At 52.4% G+C, this 19597-nt stretch overlaps 1 protein-coding gene across 1 annotated transcript in view; it reads right to left on the bottom strand.

The window, feature by feature from the left end:
- LOC144149820 (L-2-hydroxyglutarate dehydrogenase, mitochondrial-like) overlaps nucleotides 1-19597 on the bottom strand; it is a 106296-nt gene that overhangs the window by 33594 nt on the left and 53105 nt on the right. The window lies entirely within an intron of this gene.

The raw sequence follows: 19597 nt of genomic DNA, 5'->3' as shown, positions 1-19597 counted from the left end.
GCGGCAACGGCAGCAACAGCGGCCTGGTCGGGCCGTCGGAGATCGGCACCACAGCGGATTACCCCGATGGCGACAAGGTTAGCCTGCTCAGCGAAACGGACAGTGGCGTCGTCTGCACGAGCCGGCCGAGTTCGTACGTGGGCACGCCGAACCTCCAGGGAGTTCTGTTTCCCCCGCTGCTGCACAGCGGAGTCGCGTTGCTGTCTCTCTCGTGCCCCGAGTGCCACAAGCTCGTGTACTTCGACGAGAATGGGGCCCACAACCTGTCGCGCAACCGGGCCCTGCAGAACATCGTGGATAAGTACGGCGAGTCGCGGTGTCTGCCCGTGGCCTGCCAGCTGTGCGAGGCCGATCGACCCCGGGAGGCGTCCGTGATGTGCGACCAGTGCGAGGTGTTCTACTGCGACTCGTGCCGTGAAAACTGCCACCCCGCGCGGGGCCCGCTGGCCAAGCACTCGCTGCTGGACCCCCAGCAGGGCAAGAAGATCCTCCGCGCCCGGTCGCTCGGAGGCCGGGACTCCAAGTGCACGGAGCACACGGAGGAGGCCCTCAGCATGTACTGCATGGTGTGCAAGGTGGCCGCGTGCGTGCTCTGCCTCCAGGACGGACGACACGCTAGTCACGACGTCCAGGCGCTCGGATCAATGTGCAAGGCGCAGAAGGTGCGTGCAGCTCGCAGTTGTCTGTCGGAGTTGTCCGTCCAGACGACGGTCTCCGTGACGGTCTTTATTTTAGGGGTTGATTGACCACCGTCGCGTCAATTGATTATGACGCTTGCGTCTTAACTCGCGCCGTTATCCGAAACAAGGTGTCGAGCTGAGGTAGGGATTTTTGGTCGTTTTTGAATCAACCATGCCGTTCACTTATCTTCGCTGGCGTCGACCCATCGTAGCCGGACCTTGCCGAGCCCTCGCGAGTTTGTTGCGTCTTTTTTCCGGTGCGGCGGTGGTCTTCGCGGGCCCCAACCGGTTGAGCGACATTTCGGGCCAGCCAGACGCCGCCGCGGTAGTATATTTTCTTCCCGCTGCGGTGCCGGCAGCGGCTCGTGCGTCTTTCTCATTTGGCGGGCCGTTAAATTGACCTTGGCCTTCTACTAATTACTCCTCATCGCTCTCATTTGACAAACTTTCTAGTGTGTTTAATGAGCGCTGCGCTCGGTGAACTTCATTCGCTCCGATTGAAGGCCGCGTCGCCAAGGTCCTCGGACGTTGCTTATCGCACTGTTTTCTTTCCAAGGGCGGAACAGACGGTCGGAACGCATAAACATCGTGGCCATTCGGGTTCGCGCACGGCCGGTGTCGCATCTGCCGGCTCGTCCTTTCCAACAAAACGAGAGAAGAGGTGCTTGGTCGGGCCGGCTCGTTCTGCTTCGCCGGTCGAGCAGAGGCCCTCGTGCCGCGGAGGGGTGATGGCCCCCCCAGCGGCAGATGTTTTTGGCCCAGCGCCTCCCGGGGTCGTCGTAGACAGCTGCGTAGCGAGGACTCTATTTCCCTTTATGCATTCAGCTGCGCACCGCAGGTATACAAAGCAGCAGACGACACGGGAGCTGGGTGGTTTTGTTTTGTTGCTCGTCTGCGAACGACAAGACTGCTCGGCGAAAGAGAGTGGTTCCGGCGTTCTTTTTGTTGTTGTTTCGAGTGTAAAGAAACGCATTTTGCGTATTTTGACCTGTACTCGTTGCAACAAGTTCTCGCGCTTTCCGTTTCAACTCAAGTTAGATATGCGACAAAACTGAGATGTTTTAGCAAGGGGTGTTCCGGGTTGTTAAAAAGCTACGCGACTGGTTCAATGTCAGTCGTTTAACTTTATCCACAAAGAAAGTGACATTAAAAAAAAAAAAAAACTCCGCGGTTTTGACGTAGCTCCGAGTCCAGGCCATTGACCCGTAAACACCGAGCTTGCTGATGTCGGCCCTTAATGTTTGTGCGTCGGCATGTTATTTTCCCCCACGTTGACAACAGTTGATATGGGTGCTGTATGCAGCTTGAAGGACAGAGGCTAATTAACGTTTACTTTCTGTCCGAAAATACTTGTTACCTCGAAAACCACGCATTTCCGTCACACTTGATTTAAGGGAGGAAAATATTGAATGGGGCAAGGAATAAATACGATCGTTTAAGAACAAAGCCGAAATGCAAGGCGTGAGACGAAAGTTGCACTACGAGCAACTCCGTAACGGAAGTTGCGTGAACACAGTAGCCGCTTTGGAGTCGGCCTGTTGTGCTTTGCGAGCGAATGAAACTCCTAGGGGACAAACCTGCAAATACGGGGAAGCGAGGATACTGAATAAACTTTATGGATTTTATTCGATGTGCTGGTGTTAGGGCACCCGCCCGGTGGTTTTAAAATTCCGGAGCTGGTGCTTCATTGAAATGACACTCGTAATGTGTCGTTTAGAAACAGAACGAGTAATGGCTACCATTTTTTTTATTTCGATTTTGTCGAAGCGTTCTCATCAAACTTAACTTAGTCTATTTTCACCAGTCGGAGCAGACGTACACAAAGAATTGAATGCCCGCCTCAGCCCGGTCTCGTAAGAAAAACAGAAGACGGAGCTGGCTGGAGTTGAGACGCGGTAAATTTAGCACGCATGAAGACTTCCGCGTCCGAGATGCGCTCCTCTCGTTGTGGTGACTGGCCGCGCGTGAAGACGTTGCCTTTCAGCGAGTGCAGAATATGCGCGCGTACATTTTTAGCCGGATACGCCGCCACTCCGGAATAGCTTGCAAGGTCGCGTAGCGACGCAGTCGTTGCCTTTTGAAGATCAGCGCGGCAGTTTATTCGCGATATTCTCAGTCTGAAAGTCGTAACAGCAGTGCTACGTTTCAATTCTCGGTGCATTGGGGTAAACGGGGTGTGCGAATATGTCGACAGGCGCGACAATGAACCACGACTCCAGGTGAAACAGAAACTATTTTTGTGGTTTCCTTGGTGTCAGCAGCTTTCGTCGAGCCTTTTATGATGACGTCAACTCCGTAACAAAGGCGCCAGCGGAGTCGTGTAAAAAAAAAAAAAAAAGTAGTGATCGTCGCGAAGGGGAGGTACCGACGATTCTGCGCTCCTGTTCTCGGTTGTCGGTCACCTGTAAGTATGGCACTCACCAATGGCTGTTGAGTTTCCTGTGTTACACACACGCATAATTTTGTTGGATTGAGCACTTCTGCGTGGACTGGTGTACCTGTAACTTGAGTTTGAAACAACTACAGTTAAACCTGAATGTAACGAAATTCGCAATTTTTCGTTACACGCAGGCTCGCGTTAGTGGAGCAGAAACAAAAGCTAAAAACTAGACATCAATGCCGGCGGACTAACTCTTTGAAGATTTATTGCACAGCAAAAAACTGCGTGATTCGCGCCTGATGCTTTCCCACGAGCTTAGTCACTACACAGATCTAAAAAAGAAAAAGAAAAAAAAAAACAAGGTCACTTCCCCCCGTATGCTAAAACGTAACTTAAGTACCGCTTTTGCCTTTTGACAGTTTTCGGTGCTTTAACGCTTTTCGGGGACGAAAACTGTGCTGAAAAAGTGCCTTTTCGCGAACTTGATGCTTATTTCCCGCTCTAAAAATTGGTGAAAGGATGTATTACTGTATACCGGGCGGAAACGTTCTTTCTCGTTGGAGGATGTGGCATTTGAAATTGCGAGCTTGTTTTTAAAAAGGCAAAACTTTTCGTTTTCTGCAGCACAACTCGCCACCGACAAACCGATACCGCAGATAGCAGAGGAGACGTGCGACTATACATTCCGACAGGCAGGCCCAGCACCTAAGCGACTCTGCACTCACACGTGGAAACGCGCGGTGGCTTGCGATGCGTGAAAAATTCGCTAAATTAGCAAATTTCTCCGGCCGATTTTCATAAAAAGGGCAAACAAACAATTACTCGCCAGCGTGACGAATTCGTTACATCAAGGGTACCGTCGCAATGCCTTCGTTACAAACAGGTAGCAAACGCATGGGCGTCAATGGAGGTGGCAATGGGGAATCGAAAAACTTTGCTAAATCCAGGAATTAATTGCGGAGACGTGCGTTACATCCAGGTTTAACTGTATCTTGTTTATTGCGGCTTTTGTTGTTACCCGCTTTCAAAAAAAGGGAACAGGTCGAGGTTGGGGATGTGTGGCTGACAGTGATCAGTACCAGTGCAGTGCAAACCTCCAACCGCAGGACAACGAAACAGAACAGCCCTGAGAAAGATGTGTGTGTGTGCGTGTGTGTGTGTGTGTGTGCGTGACAGGGAGAGAGAGATTTAGTTCAGGCCAGCTTAAAAGATGCATCGCCGCCTTCACAGTGGGCCAGAATGTCCCCGGAAATCTTGTGACCATGAAATGAAGGCAGGGAGCCTCCTGGGGTGTCCGTTACGGGCAAAGGAGAGGAAACATGCGTAACTTGGCGTTGTTATTTCGATTACAAATTAGCCATATACAGCTGCGGGCATGTCAAACCCACACAGCGGCATGACAAGACGTGCCCTTGGAGGAATCCCGCCCTCTCCGCGCGCACACGCACGCACGCACCTCCAGAGCAGTATTTTTATGTAGTACAGTAAACTTTTGCTATAACAAAACCGCTTTAGTCGAAGTTTTTGGCGGTCCCAACTGCAGTGCGTGCAGCAAGCGAACCGCCTTCGCTTTTAGCGAAGTGCCGCTTACAGCGAAGCCATTTTCCTGCTCCGAGCGCTTCGTTGTAACCGGGGTTCACTGTATAATACATCGCATCCCAAACAAAGTAACGAAAATGTCCAAATAAGCGGGTCATTTTCTACGGCATGTGGTGCACATTAAATTCTATCGAACGGATGGGTACACGAAGGCACTATAGCGATATCATTACGTCACACAGCGTGGTACGCACACGGCCACGGTTCACGTTGCTGTAAAATCAAACCTTTGAGGCTGGGGTTCGCGAGAAGTCCCCAGTAAAATTTGAGGAACTTGGATAAATGGCATAATACGTACCAAGCTACAAAGAGGCAGGCAAAAAAAAAAAGACAGACACGAGAAGAGTGCAGTACTGCCTGTGTCATCTTTCCCTTGTTTGTGTTCCTTGCCCGACAATTAGAAAAGAAAATCCCGGGCCATCTCCACTGACGTGAAACCTGGGGAGCGGCGAAGCATGCAGTGTATGAGTGAATTCTTGGCGTTTTTGCCAACGGATATGAAACCGTTGGTGGGGGAGGGGGGTACAGGTATACAGCTTTGCGGTGAAAGTCTCTTGTCTTTGAAGCACGGAGCTCTCTGGCGTGAGGCGTAGGCGAGTGTCGCGGTGTTTTTTTAGTACGCATTACGTTCTAGAGCGAGGCGTAAACGAGTTTGCCGATGTTTGAGTAGCGTGACTACGCGAGACGACGCTTACGACGATGACAGGCCACACCAGCCGCTCCAGCACCTAAAGGGCTTCGGCCCTAAAACGAAACCCTACATTTTGGTCGGTTCCGTTTCCGCTCATAAGCAACCCACGCACCTACCATGCAGAATATATTATTGTGTACGCATAACCGGTGAGGAATTCGGGGCCCCCTGCGTGGCGAAGCTGGCACGTGCGCAGTGTTTCACGAGCGCGAAGGCTGGCCCGCTTCGAGGAATCGGCGTTCTGAGCTGGCGCTTCGGGGCACCCGGTTCGGGCTCCGGAAAGCTCGGCTCGCGCGCGCCGCTCCTATTTTTAATCGCCCCGGCCTCCTCTCGGCGTGGTCGGTGGGGAGCCGCAAGGTGCCGCGAGCGCCATGGGTGCTCGACCGGACGGCTGGAGGAGCAAAAAAAAAAAAAAAAAGAAAGCTAAATCATATTCTCAACTCTTTTCATCAGCTTCTCGCAAGGCATTCTCAACTTCTCTCTCAACAGCAGTGATCTGTTTACCGGTGGTGCCGCGACTGGCGCAGCCCACAGGATGATCTAACTGCGCATGCGCAGTACTATAGATGTGAGTACCCGGGTATTAACAAGGCTTAAAGACTAGAAAGCCTAAATGGTGCGTTCATTGTCAGTAAGGCCGATACAGTTGGCTCGCTCGAGGAAAGTCACCGCGACAGGTTGGTGCGCGGTTTGGTGGGGAGAAATTCGGCTTAGTAGTCCAACCGGGGGTGAAACGGTGGGCGCCGCCCTGAGGCCTTCTCGTCGAAGGGGTGTGTGTGTGGCACGCTGCTCTTCGTGTGCGAGGGGGCCGCAGGTGGTCTCGCGTTATTGGTGCAGCCGATTGAGTTTTCGCTTCGCTGTTGCGACGCCTGTTGTGCCGGTTACTTAAGGGGGGGGGAAGAAAAGTGGGCTGCCGCCCAACGTTTCCGACTTTCGCTGGGCCCCCGTCTTGTCGATCCTTTTTATTTGCCGCGAAGAGTACGTGCGCGTTCTTTAACGGCCCTTTCAGGTTTAGGCCCCATTCGGGAAAGATTATTGTCGGGTGAGAGGAATAGGAGTGCGGGAATTTGCTCGTGCTGTACGACACGAAATCGAACGAACTTGGGAATGTAAATAAGGAGTCCAGACGAAAATCAGCCTTATAGCGGCGATGTTTCAAAAGTTGAATGGTCTGGGAGTCTGTACGGTGCTTTTCAAGGTAGGGCGTGGTCTGGTTGAACTGAAGTCGTGCTACGACGGTTCCCACAAAAGCGGGGGGGAGTGGTCGAGGTGAGACGGCCGGCGCCAGGAAAAGGTTGCTGAACCCTGGGCTCGTTGATGTGACAAAATAAACACATCTGACCTCTGCCCTTAAATGGGCACCTTAAAGGATTTTTTTGTTTAACATTTTTCCGGAAGCCCGTCCGGTCGGGTGGATTCATCGAACAAGTCAGCTGGCACCTTGTCCGGCTCATGATTAAAAAAAAAAAAAAGTAAAGGACGTTTCAGCTCCCGCCCGGAAGCCTTGTTAAACCTTGATAAGTTTTAAGGTCATAATAAGATTATCATTTGGAATGCGCAGGTACAGCACCGCCAGTCCGGTGACAAAACGGTGAAGTAGCGGCTGCGGCTGCGTTTTGTGGGCACCATCAATCTTCGTCCCTGGCCGCTTATGCTGACTCCCAAGTTCCAGTTGATGGATGCATTATAATGTAAATAAGAATAACAATAGCGATACTTTCCCTTACACACTGTCACAGCGCACCCAATCTCTTCAGTACGCTGAGTGAGCGTTGAAAGACAACGCGCTTTTTTCTCGCTCTCTGTCTTTCATTAAAATATAATGGCGACCAAATACGTACAAGCGATCAGTCTACCGCGGCGGTCTTGCGTAATGGTCGGCCGCGCGTGCATCCTCGCGCACCATCGGTCTTGTTGGAACGAGCGGGGAAGGAGTGCTTGCCTCCCTGGTCGGTCCCCTTTGTCTTGATCCCCGAGCCGAACTTGCCACAAAGCCTCGCCAAATCCTCGATCAAGCAGCGGAGGGGGCCGTTCCCTCGTTGTTTGCCGGCGTTCCCTTCTCTCCCGCGGCGCCTTGTATGTTCTTCGTCACCGGCTTCATGTGTCGCGAGTCGAGGGAGCTGCGGGGAGATTGATTGCGACCGCTAATCCCGGCATACAACGAAACAGCACACCTTGCCGGCGTGCGTGTATGTATATATGTACGTTTAGGGCGGCCATTTCATCACTCGGCCGCCAAGTTTTGTCGGGGACCTTCCCCGGGTACAGCTTGTTGAACAATCTCGGCACCGTTAGTTGGTTGGAAACGGACATCTTGGCTTCGTCCGTTCCCGTGTGTTTGCTCGTTTTGTTTCCCTGCATCGAGGTCAAGGTTGTGGTCGCTGCAATTTTTCGGCGTTCAGCGTGCAGCGCCGTTTCGCCGGGAATACAGCTGCGTGTGAATTGTACCAGGAGAGAAACAGGTAATTGGATTAGCCTAGCCTATTTGGAAGCTATTATAAGTAGACGGAGGGAGAGAGCAACGTTTATCGAAGAAAGAAAAAAAGAAGTATTGCGATTGTTTTAGGACTAGTGGAGCCCTCCTTCCAGCGCCCCGGAGCAGAGAAGCAAGCCCTTTTGTTTTTCAAGTCTTACGGCCCGCGCTGGGAATTTTCCCCGTCGGCCGCCGTGGGCGCGCTAATGGCAGTGATGTAATTTAACCTTCCCCCTCACCCCCGTTTTTATACTGGCCCCTTGCAACGTCAAATTTGTGTCCACGTCGTCAGCGAGTGGTAAATGTGCCACTGTGCTTACGGGCATAATTCCACAACGAACTATCCTCGTCTCACTGTTATAACACTACATGCGCTCTAGACGCGGCTGGTTTGCTCTGCATAATGTGTGGTTATGTTTGCTTATGACTTTGAAAGAGAAGAACCTGGTCTGTGGCCTCGTGGTTTTTCTCTTTTTTTTTTGAAATCGCTTTAGACTCCTACCGTCTGCGAAGTTTCCACGTGTTCTCCGCGACTGAGTCGACGGGCGATGTGGTTTTCCGGCCAGAACGCTACAGTAGTAGCCCTCCTTCGGTGGTAAGACAACGCCGGCTTGCCTGTGGGCATAGTTCAAATAATAGTACGTCTTCTGGGATATCGTTTGTCAAGATGAGCTTCTGCACCAGTTCACCTAAAAAGAGCTCAGTCTAAAAAAGGAGTGAAATAGCGACCGAGATCACTTCCTTTTTTTTTGTTTGCCCTGTTCGCTCTTTCGAATATGTGTTCTAGCGGAGCGCTCTCTTAGGCTAACTTTTATTGTGCCACGCATGGAACAGACGTCCTAAACCTGTCAAGATGTTTCCGAAACTAGGACGCTTAAGAAGATAGCTGCTTTGGTGCCATTCGCCAGTCATTCAATAAGAGCTTCATTACTGTTACAACGCGTTCAGAACTTGAATTTCGTGGCTTCGCCTTACCCAGCCTATTCAAGGTAACCCGCACCTTGCGAGGAAGACCACGTACGGTCGTCCACACGCTTAGCTGGAACATCAAATTCGACTTTAGAGTAAAATATCTCGAATATTCTACTGAACAACTGTTCAAGCGAATGCGGAGTACTTAAATGCCCCCTTGAACTTCAGAGAAATGCAGCAGTTGTGACTAAACCACCTTATTATATGACAGGGCAGTAGGAGACGATAAGGGGGTAAAGCGTTGCCCCAGCTAAGACGGTTGCAGTCGCGAAACCACTGTCCACTTACAACCGCAAACAGGAGGCCCTGAATTGAACCTTCGACTGCTTACTCGAGAACATTCCCCCAGGCGGGTGCATAAAATTTTCCCAGGGTGCCCCTCGCTCTATACCATACAAGGACAGTCCGATATCGCCGTTCTCTCATTACGTACACGTTGGGCAGCTTCGGTGTTGTTAGGGGGCCTACGGCGGGAAAAGACCACTTAGCTGTGCGACACGTCGTCGTGTTCGGCGTGGGAACGGCACCGATGGTGCATCTTCTTGGTCATCCTGCGCCTGGGTTCCGCACCTTCGTTCTCTGCGGAAAGGGACAAGGAGGAGAGGGAGAATTTCTCGCGCGTGGAATGCCTCAGGGTTAGGCTTTATGCCCGCCCTCATTCTATTTGCGTTTTTTCCTCTCGCACTCTCTCCGGGCGTCGTGATGCTGCGACCGGGATCATTGTGCCGGCGGCGGCGGCACATAGCGCGGTTCTCGTTCATGGCGCGTGTTCGTCTTTTTCCCCGGGTCATTGCGGCCGACCGGGGAATTCTTCCGTTCTCGGGGCCCCTGTGTCCCCCGCAGTCGGCGGCGGCCCGGGGAGAGGTTCCGTGGCCGCACCTTCGAGATAAGAAGGCACCCTTGGCGAAGAGCAATACGTCAGAGGTTCAGGGCACTGCTTCGTACTCCTAATTGGCCGAGGACGAGTGGCGTCAGGGCCGAGCTGCGTAGTTTAACCAATGGCATTGTCGAAAAGGGTGCTGAGGAGGGAAAAGCGTGCGGTGCCTTTCGGTTGTCGAGGTGTTGGCGTATCGGCGCGTTTTCGTGCTCGGGATGCCCTCGCGCTTTCTCCTGGGCTTTTCGCTGTCGACGGCCATTTCTCGTACGAAACTGCAGGAGCGAATCGCCCTGGTGTTTAAGCCGTGTATCGCTGAGCGCTTGTGTTTGTCTCAAGCTCCCCCCAAAAGTCCGTTTTTTCAGCGACTTCAGCGCGTGCATGCTGCGTTAGTTGTGAACTGTAAAAGAGAGTTAACGCGGACCAGCTGTTTTCCGTTTGAGCGTTTGTTATCTTTATGGACGCTCATATTATTTTTTTTTCTTTCGCTGTTCCTGCTTTGCAACCGCTATTTGGCAAACGTCTGAGCCAAACTGTTCTGTCCCGACGTTCGAGGTTCCAGCCAGTCAAACAACATTACACGTTGCGAAAGAATTCGCGCGCGCGGACTGACTTGGAAGCGTGGGAGCAGGGTCGCTCGGATTGACTAAATCGCAGGACGTCCCTCACTTCGCGTGTACTCGATTCTGAGAGTACGTTAGCTATGCCTATACATAGAAAAGCGGCCGCTACGCGCGGAAGCCAAGGCCTCGACCTTGTTTACGCGCTATGGAGGGCCGCGGATTGCGGTTATGAAATAAATTACTGAAACTACCCGTGGTTGTGCTTCCTGATTTCACGGCGCCTCCGTGAAGCCTTCGAACATCTTAGCAATGCCGGATATGCCGGCCCGTAGTCTGACACACGGGTAGTGCGGACAGCGTAAGAAGTGGTCCATTCCTGCCTTGCAAATAGACGGTAAAGTTGCTAAAACTATAGTTCATCTGATTGAAGAACTCGGAGGCACGCGTGTCAACGAATGAAATATGCAGCGTCGCAGTGCATAGATGGAGTGAGAGTGAATGAGTGAAACATTTATTAGTAGAGAAAAAAAAAAGGCTGGCTGGCGATTACGATACTCCTTAAAGAGAAATTTGAGCGCAGCGCGAACTGCAGGGTCTTCTCGGCGACGGCGCATGGCTGCTGCTGCGGCGGCGCTAAGCCTCTGCTCGGGCAGCTCGTTTAGCTGCAGCGGCAGACGAAGTGACTTCTTTTCAGGAAGTTATCGCGCCATCGGCGAACGCACGACGCTACTCTGGTGTTTTCCCGTAGCCGGCCGCCGTTGCAAAACGCCCGTTCTACATGGCGCGAATTTCGCCTGTGAATTCGCAGATGCGACGCCGCTCGTGCGGCCGAACGATCTATTATCCTTGCTGTGGCAATGCCGAATGTTAGGAACAGTCGAACTTTTCATGTGAACGCTACTTGGCATTTGGCAATTTGTCGCAGCAGTGAAAATTAGGAAAATTAATCGTTTTGCTGCACGACCATCGTCGCAGCTGCGAATCCACAGGTGAAATTCGCGCCATGTAGAACGGGCTTCACGCGTCGTCCTCGGCATACCGCATTTCTCCTCACACTTTCGCCATACTCTCCTCCGCTTTATTCTCGCTCCATGTTCGGGGTCTTCATTCTCTCGGTTACAAGGCCGACGGTGAGGGACTCGCGAAACCGCAGGAGCGGACGCTTAAGAGCTGCGCTCTAAAAAAAACCAAGTTGGTGTTTCGTGCTCCGGGATTTTGGGGGGCGCTGTAATGGAGGGCCTCGGATTAATTTAGACCGCGCGGGAATGTTTAATGTGTACGCAATCCTTGTCAACAGGGGTTTGTGTTTTTTGCAAAGCATAAGTGCATTAAAAACATTTTGTGCACTCAAACAAACAAAAAAGTCATAGTCAGTTTGACGGAAAGTAGTGCGAAGACGAAGAGAGGACTGACAAACGCGGCCCGGTCTCGTCTTTCGCCGGAATGGCTGCGACAGGAGTGACTGGGCCAATCAGCTCGAGAAAATGGGCAATAAAAGTAAAACAATTATTTATTGAGCAATGCATGGCTATGAAGGCGAGGTTGGCGTTGATTGTTCCGAGTTCGGCAGCAAATGATTCCTGTATCGATGTGGACAGCTCGTCTGATCGCCATTTTTACGGAAATCGGAAAGGCTGCAATTGCTATGCGCAGCCGTCCAGTTTTCTTTTGTGTGTGTGTTTGTCTTCGTGTTCCCTGAATCGGAATGTGCTTTCATGTGTGTACTTCGCGAGTTGTGGATGAAGGGAAGCGTGTGCCCTTTAGTCATGCACGTACTCCGCCTGCATATATGTAAGGTCGTTGCCTGCGGGCAGGCGCTTCTGAAGCGCCGCCTTCCGCATTTTCGCACTACGTTGACCTCGAAGAAATATGTGGCCAGTTTCTTTCTTTATTGCGAAGCAGGTACCTCTAACCAGCCAAGAAAATTTTCGTGTCCACGTCAGCAGAAAAAATTCAGGCTACTACTGGCTACACAAACATCCCAGGCTGCTACTGGCTACACCCAGGCTACACAAACAAACTACTGGCACCGCCAGGGATCGAGCCTGGGCCCGCATAGAGAAACGGAGCGAGAGCCCGTCGTCGTGCCGACTAAGCTACGTCCACACGTGAAGACTGTGAGACAGACGGTGGTTTGGATTCAGCGTCTGGGGAGGGGGAAGGCGCTTTTTGGAGGCGACACATGAAGCAAGAGTAATGGGGCGTCAGTGAGAGAGATGACGCCATAGCCGCGCCTGCCGCCCTCCTTCTCACCCGTCGAAAGACGCCTCTCCGTTTTCTTTCTGCCGACGCTGCTGCGCTAGGGAAACCGCCACGGTGAATCTCAGGTAACGGCTGGCAGTCTCTGGTTTCACTCTTTGTAGAGCCACGTGTGTGAATTCAAGTGACGCCGCTTAAGTATCGTTGCGGGTGTCGTTTAGAGCTTGGAAGTCCAACCACCTCAACAGCGTGGATTGGAGCCATTTTTTTTTCTCCGCTTTTTCGCGTTGTACGTTAAAGGGTCCATGAAGAGAAAATACAACTTTGTTTAACATTAAAGAGTTAGGCTTCAGTACCTCACTCAGCTCCATTCCGGCCACGAAAGACGTTTTTTAACCGATAAAAACGCAAGAAGTACTTAAGAACTTTCGAATTTCGCGCCACAGTGACGTGTTATGAGCAAGAATGACGTCATACGGGCCAACGATAAAATACAATTTTCAGTGCGTTAACTGCCCGTTAGCACTCAAGTGATGCGGTCAAATGGAACTAGAGGCCCCATTACAGACGCCCAGTCATGTGTCATTGCGACAGATCAGCTAGGCGGCTGCCAATCGCACAAACAAGGTTCCGTGACGTCATGGAAAAGTTGCGGGAAATTGGCTAGGGGGTCGCGACTGCTTCACACGTTTTCTTTAATATCTCCGTTATTTTTTCGAATATTGCGATGATACTGGTATCATTGTTATTGGGACTAAGCCGTCTTTTTAATAAACCCAACTTGTATTTTGTCTTCATGGCTCCTTTAATGAAATTCCGGACACTCAGCAGCAGCCTAATATGAAGCCGCATTCAAGAATTTTGTTTGTTCGCTCAGATCGTCCTCTTAACTAAAAACATGCAAATGTGCATTGGTAAGGATTACGGTGGTGCTGGGTGCACTTCCCCCTCCACCCTCGTCTTCCTGGCTGTGACTGAAACACAAATCGTAGTAAAGCAACCCGAGGCGAATGTACGGCGCGAATGTTGTAATTGGTTCCGGCCGGGACGTTGCTGTGATGTGTAAATATGTCCAGGGTATATTAAAGCCACGAGCGTCAATTACCTAGTGTCTTTAGTGTATGCCGTTTCGTACTAAGCTATTCTTTATTCACGCAACATTGAAACCCGCCTGTCGTAACTTTGTGGTACTATGCTGTATTTTCTTATCTCTATCATCACGCTTCCTAGAGACGGGATTACAGGTTAAAAAAGACAGTTAAATCGACGGAGGAATGAAATAAAAATCCGGAGTCAAAGAATGGGTTATAGGACATCGTAAGACCGACCGACCGGAGGAACATGAAACAGACCGTTCGTACTGCAGTTGACACAAACAGGATGACGATGATGATCGATTTTTGTTGTTGTTTTCAGTTGCCTACAACGCTATTCCACCAAAAGTAGTCTCCGCAGCAGCTCTCCCGCATTAAGTATGGGCCACTTACATCCGGCCATCAAGCCGCCAAATCGCGTCATCTCGGCGGCGGCGAGCCGCGCCTTGGCCCGTACGCTGTTTGACAACTGATTGCGCCCGGCTCGCACCTGTCTGCGTCGTGCGGCCGAGAGATCGCTGTGCGGCTGTAGTGCCTGCGTGCACACGCCCAGCTGGCTGCTGTGCCCTTGGGGCAGTGCCGTCGGCGATATCGCCTTTGACGGACACCGCTATTAGCTCGGCTACGGCCTTTGGCGAACTCCTACTCGCTTCCTCTGCAGCTAATGGAGCCCTAATCGGTTTCGGCCGGGGCGTCGCTGTGTTGTATGAATGTGTATTTCAAGGGGTGAGCGCTGAGAAATTAATGGCTGAGCCAGATCACTGCCGCCTCACCGCAAAAAAAAAAAAAAAAAAAGAGTATAGAGGGAGGGCGCGTATAATGGCTGGTTAGGTTGGTCATGGATAGCGAAGCCCGTTGCCGCAGAACGCCGTAATGCGCTTTTGCGGTAAGAATGGGCGTTCAACTGAAGTTATAATTGAGGATTACACAAACACAATGCATTAACCTCACGGCACGTCTTCTCTGACATTCGAAGGCGTCGGCTGCCGCCGGAGTATCGCAAAAGAGCAATTCAGGCATTTCAGGGAGATGGCCGTACGCGTCGAAATAGCGGCAGTGGTAGTTCCTCCGGTTAATGCTTGCGGCTTTCCTATCTTCTTTGCAAGGAGTCTGCATAAGGCGTGCTTCTGATTGATCCAGACCACTTGTGCATTCTTCACAGGGACACTGCAGCGAAAATATCTATAGGTGCGTCGTTGGCAGGTCCGCGTAAGGTAAAGGAAAGCGAAACAGTTGGAGGGGAGATATAAGTACGGCGGAGGAGTAATCGGCATTCCCGCGTCAGACAGTTTCGAGACTCTTCTCTCCAGCTTCCCCATCCCGACAACCTCATCGCATCGCGAAGGAGTACGTGTATTACAGCGACGCTAGCAGCTGCGCCGGTGCGTTACGACGCTGATCGCCAACATGTCGTACCGTGCGAAAACGCTTTGCAGCAAAGCCGGCTTCACAGCCAAAGTTAGCAGTGTTCGGGGGTGAAGATAATTGGCAGGCGGCCGTCCCGTCGCCTCCCGTGGCGCAGCCGCGTGAAAACGTCTGCCGAGGAGCGCAGTTTTTTTGTTATTCGAAAGTTTGCCCTGCGGCATAACGGTGCACGATTCACACGTACACGAACAAGTTTGCTTCGTGTATAAAGTCCAGAAGTTGCCGATGAAATGATCCATGAAACCAGCGTTCATGCCACCCGCTGCCTTCAGCCGGCGTAAAGCGTGCTTTTACGTCACGCGGTCCTGAGCGCTCGCTCACCCAGCCGACGCAGGACGGCGATGAAAGGCGTGCGATGGAGCAAGCAGACAAACTGGCGGTTAGTTCGTCTTTCCAAGTAGTTGGTGACTACGTGGTGCAGTGTGATGCGTTTGCACGTACTTGCGTGCACACGCACCTGTCCTCGGCTACCCGCTCGAAAGGCCGATTACGCGCTCATCTCCGCACATACACCGCCTTGCAGGCAGTAAGCCTTCTGGCCGAGGGCTGTTTAATAAATAAAGGTCGTTCTCATAAATATTGAATCACACGTGTTGCATTGCGGATGGATGGGTGGATATCTGTGGGGAGTCGCCAAAGAATTCTTACCCGGTAAAGTACAATGCCCCGAGTGGTGGTGCGTGGTTCACATCTTATCGGAGCAGAAGGAACTATAGCGGCAATAGACACTCGTATCTCTGGACAGTCTCCGAGTCAAGTCTGCCCTTCGATGAAAATGTCCAACTTCCCCCAGGCGGCCAACTGACACAGAAATTATACTTTACAGTGGTACGGAACCGAATAAGCTGGAATACAGATCAACGAAATCTAAACTCTTCAAAGCCGGAGTACTGCACTGTCGGGCCTGGCCATCCGAGTGCAGTCACCGGTGTAGCGAAGTTGCATTGCTACGTCCACTATCGACGCGACACAGAGCAGAGCGATGAAGTTCTCGAGCCGACTAGAAGTTGAAGTTGATATACAGTATGCACAAGGGTAACAAAACCGTTACATGGCTCGCACAGGCGACAGCACGTCTCCACTCGATGCCTCCAAAAAGTGCCGCCTCGCTGTGCTTCCGGGCTGGTTTTATACCCCCGGGGGTCCGTTGCAGCCGCGAGCGGTTTGAGTCGCTTCAATCAGGACTCTCGCTGGCCGAAGTTTGAATCCGACGAATGGAGGCGGAGCGGTTGCGTCAGCCGAGCCGCCACGACGGGCAAAGGGAAGGCGACACAGCGACACCGTCTGCAGACATGTCGTTGCGCGTCTGCCGCGGGCCGTTCTTCCGAGGCATGATTAGGCCCAGCTGTTGAGAAGGGAAAAGGAAAGGCGGCTCTGCGGCGCCTGCAAGTTGGGGCACGTCTGCCGCGGGCGGTTTGACCGAGGCGCGAATCGGCCCCGCTGTAGGCGCGTCGCCCGCCGCAGCGAATTTGAGCTAGGAGTTCTGTCTGGCACAACAGCACCCGTAGTGCATCTTCCAGATAAAATAAACGAGCTCGCATTTCCGACACTCACGACACCCATCGATTCTCAGTGCATGCAGCGTCTTGGGAGCGCTTTTGTTTACACGCACCACGTTCTTCCAGCTGACGTCCCTCGCTCGTGACGCAAGACTTCCGGATCGGGGAGTAGTAATGGGCTAATCGTCGATCCTCGCGACACAGCCGGTTGCGTCACGGCTGTCGTGCAGGGGAGCGTCGAGCCCCGTTCGGGGGAGGCCGCTAACCCCGCCGCCACCGGTGTTGGTTCCGCCTCGCTGCCGGCGTCGCATAATCACGTCGCACGGGTTGCGACGTGAGCACAAGGAAGGGGCCGTTGCGTCATCAGCCGAAAAGACATGACTGGCCGGATCGGGGGAAACGTCAGAGTAAGCAGTCCTAAATGGTCCATTCGCTCAATTGACGGAAGGGAGAGGGAGAGCTGATGGGCGCTTTGTCTTCTCTCTTCGGCGCCGCTGTGTGGCGGCGTCGTGGGCGGTCATCCGAGCAAATGGAAGGGGCCAAGGATTGAGCCCTTTCAGTCGGGGAACCTCTCTGAAGACTTGCAAGATCGTTTCGTTCTTCTGTGCGGCGCATCCGGGGGTGAGGCGAAGCAGCTACCATTAAAATGTCAGGCGTGATCTTCATCGAGGTATATGTGTGGTGGTTGGGAGAAGGGGCGATGGCGGCATTCCTGTTCTACGTCGTTTTACCCTTGCTACTAGAGCACGTATGCGTGGTGGTCCCTGAAGCAATTTTGAAGACCTGTGTAGTATGCAAACATCGAAAGCTCTAGAGTAGTTTTCTTCGGACCATTGCGTACACTTTCTTGACTAAAACAACTCGCACCCATGGTCACGTTCCCCTCGTGGAGTAGAGTTTGTTGAGTACTTTTATGCGCGCTTAAACCGTCCCTACTAAGCTATTTTATTATCTGGACCTTCCAGCTATACGCGTTTTGGGATTAGTTCACCCTAACCGGTGGCGAAGTTGTCCCTGTCCAGTGTAATAACGGAGGAACGAAACGCTTTCGGTGCACCCGCTGTACCCTAACCTAATTACGATCCGAAGCCCTTTCCAGAAAGCGTCGAGTAATTCGGCGTGGTCATTGGTGGAGTAGGTTTTTTCCGGCCTGCTCACCGCTCTTCTTCCTCCCGACAGAGATCTCGCTTTTGCTTGGCGGAATTAAAAGAAGTCGCTTGTAGCTTAGAAGCACACAAGCAACCATGGTAGGGATGGCTATTTGAGGTTCGTCTTACGGGTGTAGGATCTACAGCTCATTTTTCACCGAGCCGATTGCTCTCACAGCACCCCGGTGATGGCATCACGCAGTGCCGAAGAACACTCATTCCCATTTCATCTTCGGCTTTATTGGTCCTAGTAAATTCATTGATCATGAAAAAGAAAAGAACATCACTATTGATTGCGCTGTCGAAGCAGCGCCGACTGCGAGCAGCGGAGCCAACAACCGCTCCCGCTCTAAAACGCCGCAAGTCAGGAAGGACACACACAAGTCCGAAAATCAACTACTTAGAGAGATGGTGCAAAAGCAACAAGACGAAATTGCACAACTCAACCAGAAATTAAATGAAATGTTCAAGCAAATGGCGAACGCAAACGTAGGCCTGGCCCCGAACGTCAAGCCACCCCAATGGACTCAGGGCAAGGTACCCCAACCTCTCACCCTGACGCCGCGTCACCTACAACAGCAACAGGAGAAGCCCACCCAGCCCCAGGAGGACGAGGAAGAGGAATCTCAGGGCAACACTGACATGGACGATGCAGACAGGGAGTCAACCGTCTCAACTATATCATCACGCACAGTAAGCGAAGCAAGAACCCCGGGCAGCATAAGCATCGCGGTCCGCATCCGCCGCAACACTGAAAGAATAGAGAGACTCGAGAAGCGCATGGACGCGTTCGAACACCGGGTGAGTGCAAGACTCGACAGAATCGAGAGGGAACTATATGCCCTCCAACAATTCCTATACAGAAAGTTGGGTCGCGATGATGAAGCGCCGATTGGAAGCCACGGCAACAACTGCACGCCACAACCAACATGGCAACAACAACCAAAGCAAGCCTGAAGATTTGGCACTGGAATGCCAATGGCTTCCAGTGCCGAAGATCGGTGCTACAGCAACACCTGCTGGGCCTCGAGTCACCTCCCGACATCATCATGGTCCAGGAAACGCACACTGAAAACGCACCAACCCTACCCGGCTACCGCACGCACGCCAGTCCCCCCAGCGCCCGCGAATGCGGCAAGGGAGCAGCGCAAGGGGTCTGCACTTTCATCCGCAAAGGGATCACCTTCATCAAGCACGAACACTTTCTCGGCCGCAGCAGCTCCATCGAACACTGCGCAACCGAGGTGGTGATCGGCAAGAAGCGAAAGGAGACGTTACTCCTCGTCAACACCTACAGCAACCCGACACATAGACAGCAAAAGTTCAAAGCTCTACTACACAAGGCCCTGAACACGGCGTCCCCAAAAGACACTGTCATCGTATGTGGGGACTTTAACGCACAACACAAGGAGCTCGGCTACAAGATTACAGCAGCCAAGGGAAGGGATCTGCTGGACGATGCGGCTGACGCGGGCTACATCCTGCTCACCGACCCGTCCAACCCCACCCGCATCGGCACATCGGTGGCCAGGGACACCAACCCGGATCTTACATTCGTGCGCCTGCCAGATGGCAGACCCGTACAGTGGAAGAACACGGGCTACAACCTGGGCAGCGATCACCACATAATTGAGGTGACGATACCAACCCTTACAAAGGATGGGATCGGCTACCAGAAAATCAAGCACAAGCTCACCGATTGGCAGCAGTTTCGCCAAACAAACCTGGGCAAGATCACTGACATTGAAGCATGGACCGAGGGGCTGGTAACGGCCGCATCGCAGGCAACCACAGAGGTGGAGACGGACGAGACCACCCACCGAATAGACCCCCGCCTCGCACACATGATCGAGGCGAGACAGGCACTGCAAAAGCGATGGAAGCGCCAGCGGCACAACAGGAAACTCAGAACGAGGATTGCCGAACTTGGACGCAGCATCGAAAAGTACAGCAGACAACTATGCGCGCAGCAATGGCACGCCATCTGCAACGAGGCTGAC

This window comes from Haemaphysalis longicornis, unplaced genomic scaffold, assembly GCF_048455015.1.
Source record: "Haemaphysalis longicornis isolate Haplotype H1 unplaced genomic scaffold, Haemaphysalis longicornis Haplotype H1 scaffold_8, whole genome shotgun sequence".
Lineage (NCBI taxonomy): Eukaryota > Metazoa > Arthropoda > Arachnida > Ixodida > Ixodidae > Haemaphysalis > Haemaphysalis longicornis.
Note: the sequence above shows the minus strand (reverse complement) of the source record. Positions and strands in the feature narration are given on the sequence as shown.